The sequence below is a fragment of the Vicugna pacos genome, chromosome 4 (assembly GCF_048564905.1).
Source record: "Vicugna pacos chromosome 4, VicPac4, whole genome shotgun sequence".
Lineage (NCBI taxonomy): Eukaryota > Metazoa > Chordata > Mammalia > Artiodactyla > Camelidae > Vicugna > Vicugna pacos.
This window is the reverse complement of record NC_132990.1, coordinates 40,375,259-40,395,159: the sequence shown is the minus strand read 5'-3', so window position 1 is coordinate 40,395,159 and position 19,901 is coordinate 40,375,259.

The window sequence follows — 19,901 nt, the reverse complement described above, 5'->3', positions numbered from 1 at the left end:
GTGTTTAATCAAGGAGAGAAACATATTTCCACAAAAAAAGCTTTGGTTGTGAATGTTCATAGTAACTTTATTCTTAATAGCTAAAACTGAAACAGCTCAGGTTTTGGTCAGCTGGAGAAACAAACTGTGGTATGTTTGTACAACAGAATAGTACTCAGCAATAAAAAAAAAGAACAAAGCACTGACACATGCAGCAGCAGGGCTAAGTCTCAAAAATGTTACACTGAGTGAAGATAGCCAGATGCAAAAGAGCAGCTATTGTGTGATTCCACTTAGGTGAATTTTTACAATAGGAAAAACAAATAATCGTGACAGAAATGAAACTAGTGTTTGCTTCTGGGGTGGTGAGGGATTGACTGAAAAAGGAACTTTCTAGGATGGAATTGTTTTTTATTTTGATATAAGTGTGTGTTATGTGCATTTGTGAAAACTCATACAGCTGCACACTTACTGTTTCACTGTGTGTAAATGACCCTTTAATCAAAGGCAAAAATAAACCAAATGTTGATGGGGAGCATACACATGGAAAATGATATTATAGAAGCTTGTCTGGATTGAGAAGGGTAAAGAGAGATACCTAGAGATGAGAGACAAGGCTGAGGGAAAATTGCTTTAAAATAGTGTTAAAACCATGGAACTTGAACATGTTAATATAAAAAGAGAGAGAGAGAGGGGGAGGAAAATGTCGGTGTTAAAGAGACGGCGTTGATAGAGCGATATCCCAGAGCAGGCAGAAGGGAATTGGATTAAAGTTACCAAACATGTTTTACTTTTCTGCTCTGAAAAGCCACAAAAGAGACAGAGCCGGCTCAGAGTTAGGGACTTAGTCCAATTAATTTATAGTGGGTTACATAACCAGTCATGAGAAGAAACTAAACATAAAAATTTCATTATTTGTTGTCCTCACGTTGTCCTCACAAGGATAAGAGTACCTCTGGGGCCTCTGTAATTGACTTCTAACAAGACAGAGTATTTTGATCATGTTAGAGACTTATATCTGAAATGCACTGTATCCTGAGCTGCTCCTTCGGTAAGGACTGAGCAATGGCAATGCTCATCTAAAATTGTTTTTATAGAGGGAAAAGTCAAGCACTGCCAGAAACTTTGCACAGGAATTACAGTGGACTCTGAAGCCTGATGCGAACCAAAATTGCCAGATGCATTTGGAAAGAGCTAGTGGATCAAAATATGAAATGTTAACTTAAGCATGAACCCTTTCATCTCACTGAGTTTAATGAAAAAGTACTGGTATATCTGTAAAACAACAGAAAATAAATGGGAAATATCTAGACAATCAGCAAGACATTTTGGCAAAGTCACATCACAGCCCCATAAACTTTGGAACCTAATAGAATATGTTGAGCAAAATTATTAGGGAGAAATGAATGGGTAGGAAGTGCTCCATGTATGTTTGTGCAGTGCTGTTTGAAATTTGAGGATGTATGAGAAGGACTAGAAAATCTCAGAGAACAATACTGGTTTAAATAATGATGATAGCCCCGACACTCCAAAAACAATGCTCTGAAGTGGCTTCACTGAAAATTACTTACATTTGAAATTATGGATTAGGAAACTTCAGTAAACGGACTAAATGGAAACCATCTGAGAGAAGAATGGAAATTAGAAATATGTTAAAAAACACAAAAATGTAATAGGAAAAAAAAAAACCTTTCATGCTTATATTGAACATTTGGTCTCACCAGGAACTAATCTCTCTACGTTGTCATTTGAAAATGCTGGCTGTGTTTTGTTGTGTAAAATTCCAGTTTTCGATTACTTACTTAAACTTAATTATTTAAAAAAGTCTCTCGTTTCCACCCAGTTAAATAGACATTAAAATTCTATGGAATCTTTAAATTGTGTTTTCCTGTTTGTTACCTGGGACGTATCAAGCTGTTTTAAAAATACAGATCTAAATAATGCCGTGACATAGGATTTTCATCTTTTTTTTAATAGAGGATACTATGGTTTATAAAGAACCAGTTTTTTCCCAAGCCACTATGAATCCAGGAGGTTGTCTCAGTCCGCTGGTCTGCCATCACAACATACCACATACTGGGTGGCTCAAACAACTGAAGTCTATTTCTCACAGTTCTGGAGGCTGCACATCCAAGATCAAGGTAGCAGCAGCTTTGATTTTTCCTGAGGCCTCTCTTCTTGACTTGTAGACAACCACCTTCTCACTGTGGTATCACATGGTATTTTCTCTGTGTGGCCAAATCCCTGGTGTCTTTCCTCTTCTTCCAAGGACACCTGTCCTGTTGGGTTAGAGCCCCACCCTTATGTCTTCACTTAACTTTCATATCCCACAGTCCCAATGCCCAAATAGTGGATTAGGGCTTCTACATATGGATGTGGGAGGGGAACACAATTGGGCAGACAAATAACCCTAAAATTTGGCAATGTGGATTGCCAAATAGAGTGGTTTTAATGTACTGGTGGGACAAACGAGATAGTTCAAAAGAGGAGGAAATTGAAAAGCTAGAATTCTGCTACAATGAGTTCAGTGGAAAGAAGTAGCTGGAGGGGTATGTAGAATCAAGGAGGGTCTGCAAGAGAGGAGGGATCCAGGTGGAAGACCTAGTTTTACATAAGAACAGAGACAAATAAATCATGTAGTTTCAAATAACTGCAAAAAGTTGCTTTTATTTCCTTTTTTGCTCATATTTTGCAGTTGTACCTCAGGTGAACAGAAGGACTAATCGTTAATGTTGGTTTATGTCACACTTTCATCGTTGGTCCTGCGAAATCACCTTTTAATTTTGTTGTTGTTGTTGTTGTTGTTAAGTAATTAATTAAAACAATTGAGAGGGAGAAACTTGAACCTAGCAAACAGAGCAACTAACCCTGGAGAGCAGTTAAGGAAATTTCCAGGCTTAGAGAGCTAAAATCTAGTTTAAAGCAAGAAATAAGAAGACTACGAAAAATTGCCATGGGAAAATGGAATTGATAGATTATCTGATAGGCTTACATGTCTTTTAGACTGTTCCCATCAAAGATGCCCTCCCATTGTACTTAATACACTTGTTTGCATTTCAAAGCAAAAGACAGTTTATCTCTGTTTGTAAGTTTGGATTCTGAATGATGTCTCCTTCTCCTAATTTTTAACTCACTGTCAAGTGAAGATGTCTTCAGAAAACGCTGCTGGGGATCACTCTGGGATAAATGTCAGGTCTGTAGGGGTTGGATGCTAAACAACAGTAACTGCATTTGCTTATGCTTCACGGATGATTCCCTAATATAATCCACCTCCAATTTCATGTAAGAGACTCGGGGAAAAGTGGGCTCTATATAGGATGTATTGTTGTAGGTAGACTGGCTTAGTTGCAATTAAAATAGTTACATGTAGATACATCAAAAAGGCACCTGTAGATCAGAAGAGGTTTCCAACAATGCACTGGTGAGGAACTATGAACGATAAATGCATGTAGGAGTTTAGGAAGTGATCTTAAGCTTCCTTTGGTTAGGGGGAAAAAAGTAAACTGGTGACATATATAACTGCAGAAAACCTTAGCCCGGTCGGAGGCCATTATGGCTTTTGTCACTCATGGAATTCCTTACATGCAAGTTCAGCAATTTAAATCCATGCCGAAAGTTGGTAACAAAAATAAAGTAGAATGCTCAAAATTGAACAAATCTCTTTTTCTCAGTCTCTGAATGTGTTGCCAGTGAGTGTTGAGCCAAGCCAAATCATAATTGAAGGTACTTGAGCAAAAAGAGCTTTTAAATGAAACTCATATGTTTAGCTAGCTATTTATTTTAAGAACTCAGAAAATTACAAATAATGTTTAGAGCCCCTATTGTATTATCTATTCTTTAGACAAAAAAACCGAAGCTTCTCTCCTAATAGTGCTGGTGTTTGTGTAAATAATAATAATTATAACAATGAATAATACACTTCTGCTTAGTCTCTAGACATTTGGCATCATGTAAATAGAGACAGACCTCAGAAAAATAGAATAAGGAAGTGTTACATTGAGTTTTGGTTACCTGCTTTCAATTACTTATAATTTAAATTGACTTAACCAATACATCATTTCAGTATTGTCATTAGCAAGAAAATAAAAATATAACATAGAATGGCATCATTGTAGTTCTTGATAATGGTTAAGAAATGGTTAAAAAACTTAAAATTCTTAACTCTATAAGAATTAAGATCATACAAATAATATTAATCACAAGGAGGCAATACATGTACAAAGGAAGATTTTTCAAATCTCTCCACCTTGCTTATGTTGTGTATTATGACGGTCTTCCTATGCCTTCTCTCCATCTCAGAAATGTCCCCTATGTCTACTCTTAATAATTATTTCCTTTGGTTTTAATATATTGAACTTATCTGTGTTTTTTTGTGTGTGCGTGTACCTACAACATATGTAATCTGGGGGCATGATATTAATGTGTCAATTATTTACCTTTTAAAAAATTTGACAAACTTTATAATGATAATTGTAGTAATATAAAATTAGATCATATTTAAGTTGCCAAAGGTATTTGATATAATGCTACATAAACAGGAAATTCTAAGAATAGTGTACATGTAATAATATATTTTATGTGTAGCTTTATGTCTTATAGAATGAGGTAAGACTCATTTTTGAAAAGGTAATAGTACATTTTACGTAGTACTGGTAGGTCATTTAAAACTGCATTTGAAGGATGAATTTAATGCATCTACTAACAACCGATTATGAAATAATGCAAGGTAGCAGTATCTTCTTTTGTAAAGAAATATTTCTTGACTTCACTTGTAATATGTTGGTTCATTAAGCAATGTAATAAAATATTTCACTAGTAAAATGGGCTATTAGAGAATAGGTAAAAATGAATATGATCTCTTCTTTGGGATTCATCCACTTCTTAAATTTATTTTAATACAACAGATATAGTTAGGTGCTCGCAGAAAGCTGATCTTAGTTGATCTTCTTCTTTATATTTGCAACAAAAAATATTCAGCTGTTTGGAGAGAACAGCAGCACTGTAAACTCTAGCAAGGCGGCAGGTTTCAAATGGTCAGTGCAGTGATAAATATGAGTAGTTCTCAATGTTGGCTGCACATTAGAATTGGCTGCTCCTGGTGTGATTTGTAAAGATCAACTGCCTGGGTTCCACCCCTAGGGATTCTGATTTAATTGGACTGGGAACTAACCAGATAAATACAGTTTGAGAGCTGGGTTAGTTTACTGGCAAACAGCTACTTTTAATAAACCCACGTTTTCAACTAAAAAAGAGAATAAAAAAGAAAGAAGTTGAAGTCATAGAGAATTGGGACACTCACAGCATGGTTGAACAAAGGTGAACAGAGTTTAGTATACAGGTCTAATCTTTTTTATTTAGATAAATATGTAAATTGCTAAAAGAAAAACCATATGTATCTCCTTTGTACTGTTAGTTAAAATGATCACATCTAAGATTTTAGATATGTCAGATATTTTTGTAGACATCAAGTTCAAAACTTCCCAAATAGCCCCTTTCCAGGATATGGTTAAATTACGATTTTATTTTGCTTCCTTAGATACTTTACCTGCTCTAAAAAGCATCTACTTGAACTGACCCAGTTCTCTTGCCATAGTTCTTGCTTTCTCCATGTAGTTAATCTTTGAAGTTAATTGTAGAGATGAGTCCCAGAAGGTTTACTGAACTGTTGCCTCACTTTGCCCATCAAATGAGGTACAGTTACACTCAACAGGAGGAATAGGTGCGCGTGTGGTTTGGTACCCCACCCAAGCAAACAATAATTACGACATCTATATCAATTGCTCTCTTGGCTTTGGCAAATGGTAGGCAAAAGAGCTAAAACTCTGTGTGACCTGGGAGGTCTTGCGTTTGCTCAATCCCTTGTCATTTACCTATTTCCAGAGTCACTAGATGATGATAATGTGTTTAAAGAGCCATGCCTCTAACCTTTTCCTCTAAATCAGAGATTCTCAACAGGGTAGAGGTGGGAGGGTATCTCTCAGAATTGCCAAAGATACTGTTTAAACAATACTAACTTTAGTGCCCCCTTTAGCGAGCACCTGAATTATATTTAAATATGTCACCCTTGTTTCTCAGGCAGCTGAATCGTAGGGAATAAGATGGTAACAACTCTATCACAACATTTAAATCACCCTATGAATTCTGGTGAGCAGCTCTTTGAATGTGAACTCTGAACCATTTCCTGTAGAATAAATAGGATTGGGAGTTAGATAGGATCTATATTCTTTCGAATCATGATATGATCTCTGTGAACCCCAGTTCTCTATGTTATTAATGGAGAAAACAGTATCCACATTTTAAGTATGTTTTAAAAACTGAATAAATAACATATATAAAATGTTAGGTCCAATACAGTTACTTAGCATTTATTACTTCTCAGCTCTTCCACTTCCCACCGAATTCTAGGGAAATTTATAGGAAAAACACTAAACCTGAACATGAATGGAATAGGCTTACCCTGGACACTACTGAGCTTTAAAGGACAGAATCATACAGATTGGAAGGACTGCACTAGAGATCATTGGTGACTGGTCCCTCTCCTAGAGTAAGGGGATAAAAGCATAGTTTGAATGATAGCTCAGGCCTCTTGTCTGTTATGCCATTTAGAAAGAGTGTTTTTGACACTGATATACTTTCTTCTTTTATAAATTTTAGGGATTTACTGAGCTGTGGAAAAAGCATTACCTTATCTGAATCTATCTACTCTCCTGAAATTAAGCCAAAACATTACGTTAGAGAAGTTGGTCAGAATGTAGGTTAATACAAAGATGTCCTTAAGATCACATATTCAAGATGCGACTAACCTGTGGTTGGGTCTTTTAGTGCTGGTGATTTTTTTAAAATTCTAACAGAGAAAAATGTTACGTGGAAATAATACCATTACTCTAAGATTTCTGGAAACTACTTTCTTAGAATTACAGACAAAAAAAAAGAAAGATATTAATTACTGACAGATATCCTTATGACCAAGAATTAACTATTATATTTATATACTGTTTCCAGTCTTTTCAAATAGATAGATACATAGCTTCATAGACATAAATATGTCTAAAGTCAACTTTGCCATACTCAATCCAAAAATCCTTTCTACTTTCCAAGGAATCCTTACTGTGAGCGTAATTTAAACCCTTCCAATTCATTTTTGTGTCATATATGTACATATTTTACACATATATTTGTGTATTCAAAAGTAATTTTATTGTTTTGTGTGTTTGCATGTTCATATAATAGTTTTCTTGATGAGTTTTCTAGATCGTATCAATTGAAATGTGTGAGGTTTATAAGGATATGCAGGTTTCCATAGGCTTTCTCTCATCCAAATCACCAGACTGATTACAACTTTGTGAAGTAAGATGACTCTTCATCTTAATATTCCAGATGCTATGGAATGGTATTTGCCCTCATATACCAGCTGGATTGATAGATACTCTGTTAGTGAAAATGTATTTGGATTAAATTATCATCAAAGAAAGGAAAGGTACAATTTATTTTTTGTGTCCATGAATGCCTATGCAAGACCGTATGACATTTTTGAATACCAAATAAATTCATTTTGAACCACAATGTTTTAATGACTAGCAGATGATTCTATAACAAGAAGACCCTAAGCATTATTGTGACCAATTCTATCATGATACCATGAGTGTTTATCAATAATAATGTCTGTATATTGTAAACCATGGAGCAAATACTGTGATTTTTAAAATAGATTATGAGATATAGTTCCATGTTATGAGAGTCTAGCTGCAAGGTTAGTATTTCTGTGCATACTTGATTTATACTCTTGGAAACAAAGCACATTTATATGGCAAGATTGAGTAGCATGAACATATCCCAGCTTTTCCATAGCTATGACAACAGTGCAATGTAATTTTACATTGCCGAATGCCTTTATCCTATCAACAATTGCATACTGTTGTTTTGTTTTAAATAATGTGTATTTTCCCACGTTTCTCTTCTGAGTTGCAAAATAATTTGATAGAAAAACAATGGTGTGGATATTTTTATGACTGGAGAAAGTGCAGGACACTAAAAATAACTGAAAATTTAGGGGATTGTCCAAATGAAAAAAGTAACTGTAAAGCATTCACTAGAGAAGCACACAAATGATAGAAACTTAAGTAGGGAGGGCAATGAGAAAAGAACATGTGAACGGAGTTTCAAAGGGTGCCCTGTTTGTATGGAGGAAGAGAGAGAAACACTGTAACTGCCTCAGCTTGGTTATACTTAGTCATCAAAATAAATAAGATAGTGGACATAGAGGTAGTTTGAAAAATAGAAAGCAGTAACTTTCTGTAGGTTAATACTATGATAATTACAAAATTCTGCTTTCAAATAAGAAAGAAAAATATACCAATCTTTCACCCATATTAGAGTCAGTTCTAGGCTTTAAACTTCCTAAATTCTGTTCTTTGTTCTTAATTCTCCTCTTTATTCACTCTTATTTCACAATATACAAGGATTTGCCTTCCAGGTTTCCTTCCTAGTACAAAGATGCTGATTGGGAGAGTTAAATGAGGTACTATGTAGGAACACAGCACACTGTATATAAAGAAACTGCACTGACACATAGGTGTGTGACCTACATGCAGTTATTTAGTTCAGGTTGACTAAAATCTTGTTATAAATTATATAATGGAATGATAAGGTAAGTATAATGAAGTCATATGAGCAGGAGACAGTCATTTAAGATAACCTGGATTACCGTGATATAATTGCATTACTTTGGGCAAGTTACTGAATTTGGAAAGTATTTATAACCTCATGTGTAATATTAACACATTATTCTAAAACGGTTGAATAACCAGCAACCTATAAATTATATCATGCCCAGGGATAGCTTCATTCTTTATGCTTTGTTTAGCTCTCACAATGTTTAATTTTAATATCCAATTTTTAAAATGCAAGTGATTTCACACAGATTCAAATTCTTTTCTATCAAAAAATTGAATGAGCTGGCCACCCTGAGCTAGCATTTCTGTATAGCACCAGTTAACCAGCTGTTGCCCCTTCAGAAAAGGCATGAATTCTGTCTGCCATGTTCCTTACTTTACCATTTAGTAGGGCTTGTTGTCTCACACTTACCTACTTTTTACAACTGGGCCCTCTTCCTCTTAAGTTTGCTTCTCATGGTCTTAATGATGTCTGAAGTTTCTACAAATATCTATGCCCAATGACTATCCACTCAGGTTCTATTTAAAATGTTTAGTTACTGAAGCCCATGAAAAATATTAAATTTATTATTTTTAATGCTTTATCTTTTGCTATTCAGGAAAGAAGAATAAATTACTCTAGTAAAGTTGATAATATATGCCATGAGAAAAGTTTAACTGAAGAATTTAAACTACACTGAGTCTCAAGTTTACTAACATATTAAGAGCGTGATGATTTTTAAGTTATTTTGCAGTTTGCATCATGTGCAATGGTGACAAAATTTTTAGTACCACCTGACCAAGTATCCATTGTTGGTAAAATGGACTTTCTACCTGGATCTTACATGCCAACAAGGGTCTTGCTCAAGCAAGAAATCCAACCATAATTCTATCAGCTGAAACTTTAACAGCAGCACCCAGTCACCACAAAGACATAAGATGATGCCAAAGAGATCAGAGTGTTTAAGAATATATGCCAAATTTGGTTGGCTAATAATGCTATTTGCCAGGAGAAACATTAAGGTAATGAGTTTTCAACCTTGTAAATGTCAGTCTAGAAAAATCCCATTGTGAATTTTAGCTCTTAAGAATTCTGTTATATGGCATATAAACCAATAAGAAAAGTATGAAATGCTAGATTTTGGTGATAGAAGGAAAAAGACAGATGATTAAATTATTAAATTTAGTGCACAAACAAAAAGCATCTATTTTAGCCCTAAAGTAACAGGTCATAGAATTTTGGTATCTTGGTTTGGATGCAATAGTGTATATTACAATGATGACTTTTGACTTTATGCTCTTTTTACATATATATATATATATAATTTTATTTAGAATAGAGGCAAACAACCTCTGAGGAATTACATTTATATTTGTTCATATCAATAAATGAAATTAGAACACTAAAAAGAGTAATACACACACATGAGACTTTTTGCTCAGCATATACCCATGAGGATGTTTTTGGTTTTTGTTTTAAAATAGTGTTTTACAGTCTATTCAATCAGGTAAAGGATAGCAGAATCAATTATCCTGCTGAGTCAGGGACAAAGTGAAAATCAAGGTCATTTTTCAACCTGTGTTTACTAGAATGTCAATTACTCTTCTGCTGTGACACAAAGCAGTCCGAGCCTCAGTGCACAGCCTGGGATCCCGGGCACCCACTCAGCAGTCACCTCCGGGCTGCTGTCTGGAAAGCAGTCTCTCTTTATCCTGCTTGCAGTCAATATGACCCTTGAGCAACTTTTAATTAGAAAATGAAATAGTTAAATTTAAATCACCCTCAACTATTTTTATTATGCCAAAGAGTCCTTTCTTTAAAAGTCTGGAAATATAAAAGGTGCGCTTTTATTCTCTTCAAAAGTTAGGATTTATGAATAAATAAATAACGTCCTGGTTATTTGCAGACACTAACAATCTATTGCTTTAAGGTCAGTTAATAATAGTAATTGTGAGCATCTCTTGAACACTTATTATGTGTCAGGCTCTGTATTAAGAGCTTGATGTGTATATATAATATTGATTTAAATATAATAATCTTATATATATAAAACTTAATCTTTAAAACAATGCTTAGATATAGTCACAATTAAAAATCTCCTTTTTTGAACATGAGAGTAGCAAAGAAAACAGAAGTTACCATAACTTGCTCAAGTGCCATAGATGCTAAGTGGTAGGATTCAGCTGCCACATTGTCCTAGGCTGGAAGCAAGACTTCCCCACTACACCGCATTGCATCCTCATTTCCCCAATAACGACAAAAAGTACAGAAACACTAATTAATGAGCTCAGGTGAGCAGTGTACAAAACAGCCCAAAGCTACCTTTGGGAATAACATGTTACATTTAGGATCCCACAACAATTTGCATTTTTTTCTTTTTTTCCAGAGGAAAGGTTATTTGTAAATTCTTCCTCTCAGCATGCTTTTGCGTTCCAGAACACTGTGTGCAGTGTACCACAGAGATAAAAAGTCAACTCTAAATTTTCAATTATTGCGTTTAAATATATCTGTCCATCTGTCCTGAATTCCACTAGAATCCCTGCCTAGTAGTGAATTATAGACGAGCTTTTTCTTAGAGGGGGAAAAGCTTCACCTCAAGTTTTTATTAGTATAGTGTTTCCTGTTTTTTGGGGTTTTTTTTCCCCAGGGTCTTAACAGTAGAGTATGTCAGGGAAAGGACTGCTTTATCCCACTCTTTATTTCCATTCAAACTTCTAACACGTAATAACACCAGCATTCAGTGATTCTGAAATAAAGTCACCATTAAAAAGGATTATAGTGGGTTATATCACAGATTCTAAAGTTAGACTCCTTAGGTTTAAGACCTTGCCTTATTCCATCCACAAGATGCCTCACCTACAGCAAACTGCTTAATGTCTCTGGGCCTCAGTATCCTCATCTGTAAAATAGTAATAATAGTTTCTGCCCTTAAGAGTTCTTAGGAGCTAATCTTTGTACAGTGTTCTGGCACTTAGAAAGCTTGCTGTTACTGTTCATTGTTATTATCAGCATCAGTGTCATCACCACCACCACCATCATTGTCATCCAGTTCTTTTCCCTCACTTATGCTCGAGTTACTGTTCTTCCAAAATCAGAAATTAGCCTCAAAAAATTATTGCATTTAGCCTATTTAACATAAAAGAGTGATTTGATATCAAAATTCAGGTTTTTTTCAAAAAATATAATGCCCATTTACAAAATCTTAAACGTTAGCCAAATTTATAGGTTGTCCTTGCCTCTGAATTCAGGAATTAAATCTGTCCTCCAAACTGATTAGAGGGTTTTTAAAACAGCATAGTGAGTATCATTCACTGTAACTCATTTTGTGCTTAACACAAATATGGATTTCCTGGAAGAAAACATATCTCTTAGAACCATCATTATTTGAGAGGTTTGAACTGCATTAATGAGAGCTGACATATTAATTAATTCAACCCTCAGTTCTTTTAACTCCCAGCGTACAAAGCTTAAGACACAAGTTTATCTCTAAGTTGTCAATCTTGTTAAAGAACCTTTTGTTTAACAGTCAAATCTCTGGCATCATCTTCGGTATATTTTACATTTGGATCATATCAAACTAGTGAACTGCTGATAGGATTGTGGGCTTGCTCAGGTGCCAATCCAGGGTAGGCTACTTGCCTGTTACCCTTTCATGCAAATGTGATGTGTTAAGTGCTTTCTGATGTTTTACAGTCGATCAATTTCATTTCTTACAAGAAAACTTAGAGGAGTAAAGTTAGACTAATATTGAGTTTAGCATTTGCAAATCCAGACTTGACCCTATTTGGCATTTGACTTATTTAGAAAAAATAACAGAAAAGGAGTCTGGTGGATAGATAGATTTATTACATATATTGTTACCTCTCTCAGGGAATGGGAACACCATTCATTCCTGTTACCAAATCAGAAAACAAGATATCTACTTTTTTCTCACTGTCTGTAACTAATCCATCAAGTTCTAACAATTTTACATTGTAATTATCTTCATAATTTTACCTTCTCTTCATTGGCCTGTAGTAGGAATACCATCCTGTTTCGCAGCATCATCACCTCACACCTGGACCCTCGTGAAAGCCTCCTGAAGGTCTCCCCACGGTCACGGTTGCCCCTCCTAATCAGTTCTCTACCAGGCAGCCAGTTATCGTTACAGAGCACATCTGTTTACAGCACTCCCACCTCTGTTCAGTTCCGTCCAGACCCATCTCCCATACTGCTCCTGTCCCTGCTTCAGATCCTTTACCTGTTCCTTAAAACTTGCTCCATTCCTACATTTTCCTTGCCTTCTCTGCTCTGACTAGATTGCCCTATCAGGACCTTAGAGTTTTTATGTTGCTTCCTTTCAAAGGGCTCTTGTGCAAGTTGGTTTCTTAGCCAGGAGCACATTCTTTCCTTCCTCCTTGTCTAGTATACTACTGGCTACTCATTAGACCTAAGCTGCATCATCACTTCCTTAAGGATGCCCTCCCTGGCCCATCTCAGAGCTCAATCCCATTGTTAAGTATTCTTACTGCATTCTGAGTTTCTCCATTAGAGTATTTAATATGGTTATACTTATTCACTGAATTAAGTGACTATTTCAATAGCATCGTTTTCCACTAGGCTTCTAGTTCATTGAAGGCAGGAGCCAGGGTATTATTTATGCTCTTTGTTCATTTCTTTTCTCATTGTTCCTCACGCAGTGACTGATACAGAATACAAATTCAATGACTGTGTTTTAACTGAATGAATAAATTTAAAAATGATTTTTTACCTACTGGGTAGCTGTATTGTAACGTAAACAGTAGTTATCTTTATATTTCCTCCACTTAGGAGGGGGTATACACTTTGTTCATCTTTGAATCTTACCACTCAGAGTAGTGCCTCTCACATGATAGACATTGAAACTATATTGTAGGTGAATAAGCAAACAGATGTTGCATGAACTTCATAGTGTTTTAAAAACACAATAAAATAGCACTTTATAATTGTTTACGCCAGTTATTGAAGGATTACACTAGGTCTTTCGCCGTGAGGGTTATGTCTAAAAGAAGCTCTGAATACACTCTGCAAAGATCTGCCCTCCAGGAACTATTATCCTGATTTCAAGGAAGGTTGCCATGTGAAACAATGGCTCAAATCCAAGTTGGTGATAGCTCTAATTGGACCACATAATCAGCCAATTACATAACCATGAAGGCATGCCATGCTTCTAAATCTGTAATTGCAATGTATCCACTGCAGTTGGATCCAGAGGAAATTGAAACTGCAGTGCTATTTGTTGAGAGGCAAAAGTTATGAGAAAAAGTACTTGGAACATTCTTTAAAGAATATGCTTAATTTATGAGTGTTCCAAAGTTTAACTCTCAATCAGACTGTAATATAATCATAAGAAAGAAAGGTTCAGGTAGAAGCATGATCAGAGATGAATTAGATCTTCATCCTGAAGGCAATGGGGAATCATGGAAGGAGAAAACAGGAGTGAGTCATGCCCACAGTTACCTTTTGGAGAGGCAGTCTGGGTGCCAGAGTGGAGAATGTATCAGAAGCAGCTTGGAAGAATTAATATTTTTTTAAATGTCCAGACTACCCAAAGTGATCTACAGATTTAATGCAATCCTTATCAAAATTCAAATAGCATCTTTCACAAAAATATTTTTTTAAAAATCTTAAAATTTGTAGGGAACCAAAAAAGACCCTGAATAGCCAAAGCAATCTTGAGAACAAAACATCACTGGAGACATCACATTTCCTCCTTTCAAACTATACCACAAAGCTGTATTAATCAGTAACACATGGCATTAGCGTGAAAACAGACACATAGCTCAATGGAACAGAATAGGGCACTCAAAACTAGACACATGCATATATGGTCAATAAATTTTCAATGAGGGAGCCAAGGATATACAATGGAAAAGGATAGTCCCTTCAATAAATCCTGTTAGGAAAACTGGAAAGCCACATGCAAAAGAATGAAACTGGATCCCTATGTTATACAATATACAAAAATCAGGTCAAAATGGAGTAAAGAGTTGAACATAAGTGCTAAAACTGTTAAACTCCTACAAGAAAACATAGTGGGTAAGCTCCTTAACATTCATCTCAGCAATGTTTAATTTGTCTTTGACATCAAAAGTAAGGCACCAAAAGCAAAATATACAAAAGCAACAACAGCAAAATAAAAGCAAAACCAAACAAGTGGGACTATATCAAATTAAAAACTTTCTGCGCAGCAAAGGAAACCAACAACAAAATGAAAAGTCACCGTGTGGAATGGGAGAAAATATTTGCAAACTCTATGTCAGATAAGGAGTTAATTTTCAAAATATGCAAGGAACTCATACAGCTCAATAGCAGAACAACAACAACAGTCATTAACCCAATTTTTAAAAAATGGGCTAAGTTCCTAAAGAGACATTTTCCTAGAAAGACACAGATGGCCGACAGCTACGTAAAGAGTGTTCAACATCACTAATCATCAGAAAAATGAAAATCAAAACCACAATATCACACCTGTTAGGATGTCTTTTATCTAAATCAAGAGATAACAGTGTTGGTGAGGATGTGGAAAAAAGGGAAGCCTTGTATACTATACTGTTGGTGGAAATATAAACCAGTATAATCACTGTGGAAAACAGTATGGAGGTTCCTCAAGAAGTTAAAATTGAACTGCCATTTGATCCCGCAGTCCACTTCTGAGTACATATCCAAAGGAAACAAAGCCATTGTCTAGAAGAGATATTTGTACTCCCATGTTCATTGCCACATTATTGACATAACCAAGGTATAGATACAACCCAAGTATCCATCAACAAATAAATGGATAAAGAAAATGTTATATATGTGTATGTAACTGAATATTATTTAGTCTTTAAAAAGAGGAAATTCTGTTATTTACAACAACATGGATGAACCAGGAGGGCATTATGCTAACTGAAATAAGCCAGACAGAGAAAGACAAATACTACATCACTTACAAGTGGAATCTGAAAAATAAATGTCAGACTTGTAAAAACAGAGTAGGAAAGTGGTTGCCAAGAGCTGGGGGTGGAGTTAATAGGGAGAGGTCGGTAAAAGGGTAAAAACTTTCAGCTATAAGATGAATAAGGTATGAAGTCTAATACATAACATGGTGACTATAGCTGATAACACTGGATCCTACAATTTTCTAAGAGAGTAGAATGTAAATGTTCTTATCAAAAAAAAGTAAGTAGATAAGGTAATGGATGTGTCAAGTAGCTGGATGGGGGAACCTTTTCACAGTGTATACCTATGTTAAATTATCATGTTGTACACTTTACATATTTTACAATTTTATTCATCAATTATACTTCAATAAAGCAGGAGGAAAAAAAGAAACTCAGTTTGAAGAAGGTAGATAAGCCTGTTTTATTAACCCAAGGAGATAAATGATGGGAACCAGAATTAAAGATTTGGAGTTGGGTGAGTGAGGTCAAATAATCTTTAAGTGATGGAATCGATAGAACACGGTCTGTGGCTGGATATGTAGCTTCTGCCTTGGTAGCTGGGTAGCCTGTGGCACCCTTCACGTGGACGTAAACTGGGGAGGAAAAAGTCTTGAATAGTAGATGTGGTCTGGGATGTGTTCTGCTTGAGAAGCCTGTGTAAAGATAGCCTTGTGCTCCCCCAGCAGCTCATACTTAAACGTCTTATAGCACTGCCCACCTTTATTGTAATTGTTACTCATTAGTCTTCGTCATTAGACTGAATTCTCTGAAGAACTTCACTCTTTGTTTTCCAGATGTGTAGCTATATTCCTACTATAGTTACTATATTCCTCACACACAGTAGGCGTTCAGTAATTTTTTTTTGAAGCACTGAATGAATGCCATTCTTTGAATGAATGATGTAGCATGCAGAAATGAAATTATGAAGCTTAAGAGAGAGGTCACGGCTGGAAATAGTTTGTTGCTCTTGTCTATTTTTCCAAGTCATCAGTAGATAAAAGATTCATTAGAGGCAATTATGACCATTCAGGGAATTTTTCAAAAATAGTAAAGGAAATATTTGAGTTGGAGAAATAAAGAGAAAAAAAATAATTGGAGAAACTTGGATGAGAATGTTAATTGGAACAGTCAGCCAAAAAGGAAGTTCATAAATAAGTGCATAGCCACTTCAAACTCTGTACCTCAGTTTATAATAGACTTTTTGAAGTGGGGCAAGGGCTTTTCTTCTGACTCTTTCTTTTCTCACCTAAACCGCACTTATAAAGGCAATGTTCATCATTTCCAAATTTGATTTCATTAAAATAAAGTTTAAAAAAGGTAAATATGCTGAAGCAGTCTGAGTGGAAAATGAACAATTCTTTATATTCTACCCCCAAATTTCATCACAGTTCTTGTCCGTACCCAGTTTGACATATGTGGTTTTTTTGATGGTTGTTCTCATTTCTGCCTTATATTTCAAAGCATAAATCATCCACACACACACACACACACACAATCATGTGTGTTTTGAAGTATTATTTAATAAATTACATAATTACTAAGACAGATGCCACTAACTTTAACAAGTTGGTTACAAACAACTGAAGCTTAGTAAGCATAAAACCTAATTAGTAGAAGCAGAAATGTGCATGTATGTTAGAAATTGGCTTACTTTGCTTACTAGGAGTAAGATCCAGTTGTACTAAGATAATGGAAAACTTGGATAGTTTAAGCCACTTAAGTGGATATTGTTTTAAAGAGTTTCTACTATATTTTTTAAGTGTTACATGATTGACCTGAGACAGTGAAAGTGAAATTAAAACGCACATTTTTGGCAGAGGGGAAAGGAAGCCAGTAGCTATAATGAGATGATAAAAGGGAAAAAACATTTTAGGAGCCATTCAGTGGGATCTTCTTAATGCAGATCAGAACATATAAAGAATAGATTTGTTTTTAGCTTTTTATTTTGTGTGCTTATGGCCCCAAATTCCAAACCTCAAAATAATGTTTAAAAAATTAAAATTCTTCTCCCTTTTCCCTTCATATCCCATTTCCCCGAGCTCACTAAGTTTTTATCCTTTTGGAAATGGCTACTTGCACAAGCCTATTTGTAATTATATCTATGTCTCCATGTCTCTTTTTTCAATCAAAATTTTATCAGGCAGCCTCTATGAAGACAGGTAAATTGTTGATGTTACATAGATCTACTTTCTTATAGCTATATAGAATTCCACTGTTTGGATATAGTATAATTCCTTTAACGAGTTTTCCATTGATAGAGAATATTTCTGTCTTCCATGGACAGTTCTGGTTTATGTGTGATGCCCTTGCATCATTGTTAACAGTTCTTCCATTCATTCTCAAAATTGTCCCAGTTCAGATGATAAATTGTATGGTCACCTACTTTATTTCCACTTTTTGTTACCCCCATTACCGAAATAAAAATATTTATTTATAAACCTTTCATACTTTTAGGAATATTTCTGAGTGTAAATAATTATAATGGGAACTGCTAGTTCAGATAGTCTTTAATTAATTTTGAGGAATATTACCAAATGACCCTTCAAGAAGTTTGTACCAATATATACTCCTTCTAAGAGCAAAGGTGTAAATCCCGGAAAAATCTGAATGAAATATAAGTTTATCATCATTTCCTTTATGACCTCGCACTTTCCTATTTCTCTGATCCCATTGAATACTGTCCTCCTTATTATCCATTTTACTCTTAGCACACTATCATTGATAGGCCAAAAATATGCCAGCTTCAGGACATTTGCACTTGCTGTCCTAGCTTCCTGGGACATTCTGCCCCACATTCTTACATAACTTTCTCTCTCACTTCATTTAGGCTTCTGTTTCATAGAGGTATGCCCTGACCACCTTCTGAGAAAATACCATTCTATTAATCACTTCCTGTCCTTTGACTCAGATTTATTTCCTTTTATCAGTATCTGACATATTGTTATGTATTTGTTTCCCTTATCCTTTCTAAAGTGTTAATTTCTAGAGTTGGGAACATCTTCTGTCTTGGTTCCTGTCGTTTTCTCATTGCCTAGAAATATGCTTGTCATATGAAGGAAACTTAGTAAATATGTGTTACCAAGTGAATGAATCAAAAAGTGTAAGAGAATGCTTGTTTCCCACACCAAGTGTCATCATTTTCATCTTTTGCCAATTTGATAACAATGGTATCTTGTAATTTTAACTTTCTTGTCTTTAATTATGAGTAGATTGTGCAACTTAGAATATTATTAGCAATTTTAATTCATCTTAATCCGTGAATATTCTATACATGTCTTTTGTTAGCCAGTTCACTTGAGTTAGTGATCAAAATTTAAAACGAGATCAGGATGCATGGTCGTGTGTTTTCTCTGCTGTGTTCATTGTCTGGGTGCAGGAATGCAGTAGACAGAGTTGGATTCAACTGGTAAACCAATGCAGTGCAAGGACAGCAGGTTGCATCCAATGGATTAGCCCTGATGGTGAATGTAGACTAGGTGAAAATGAAAGTGAACAATTTGGAGGAGAGGAGTTTGAACACAGAAAAGTTGTAACCTACATTGATTTTAGGTCTTAGTAGAGTGAAATAATTGTTCTCCTAATATTTTTCAGAGGTTTTGCTGAGAAATCAAATAAAACCATCAAGATACTTCTATTAAAACTGCCAATATAAAGATTCAGCTTTACCAATGGGTGGTATGATTTCACAGAGGTTCAAACCATCTAAATATTAATCTGAAACTACTCAGTAAAATAAATATTTGTGGCTCCTAAGATCTAGTGGCTAGCTGTATAGTGGGGTAAAATGCTCAACATAGCTTGTGGTGGCAGGTAGCTGGGGGCAGTCTGAGAGAGTGGATAGGTAAATTTGTAGATGAAATATAGTGGCTGCACATCAGGCTGTGTATTATGTACCAGTTAACTGCAGTGGTTTACAAATATTGTGCTGTTTTATGACTCGTCCTTCAGCTCAACATTCATTCTACAATTTTCCCCATGATGCCATGGCTGGGATGCTACAAACTACTTTTTCATCCATCAGCTTCATCACCCAACCTGCTCTTCTTGCAAGATGCACTGTTATAGAAAATGGAAGCTCCATTTTCTCCATTGCCTAGACTAAAAATTTATTTCTTCTTTTCCTTCCATCCTCTACAGCAGAGTATTAGAATGTTCTATTCACTTATCTTCAAAATATATCCACAAATGTCATCACTTCTCACCACCCTTAATGTGACTACCTCATCCCAGCCACCAAATCCCATACCTTCTGACTGTTCCTATACTTGCCTCATTACATTCTATTTTCCACACCAAATTCAGTATGATTCATTTAAAATGTAAGTA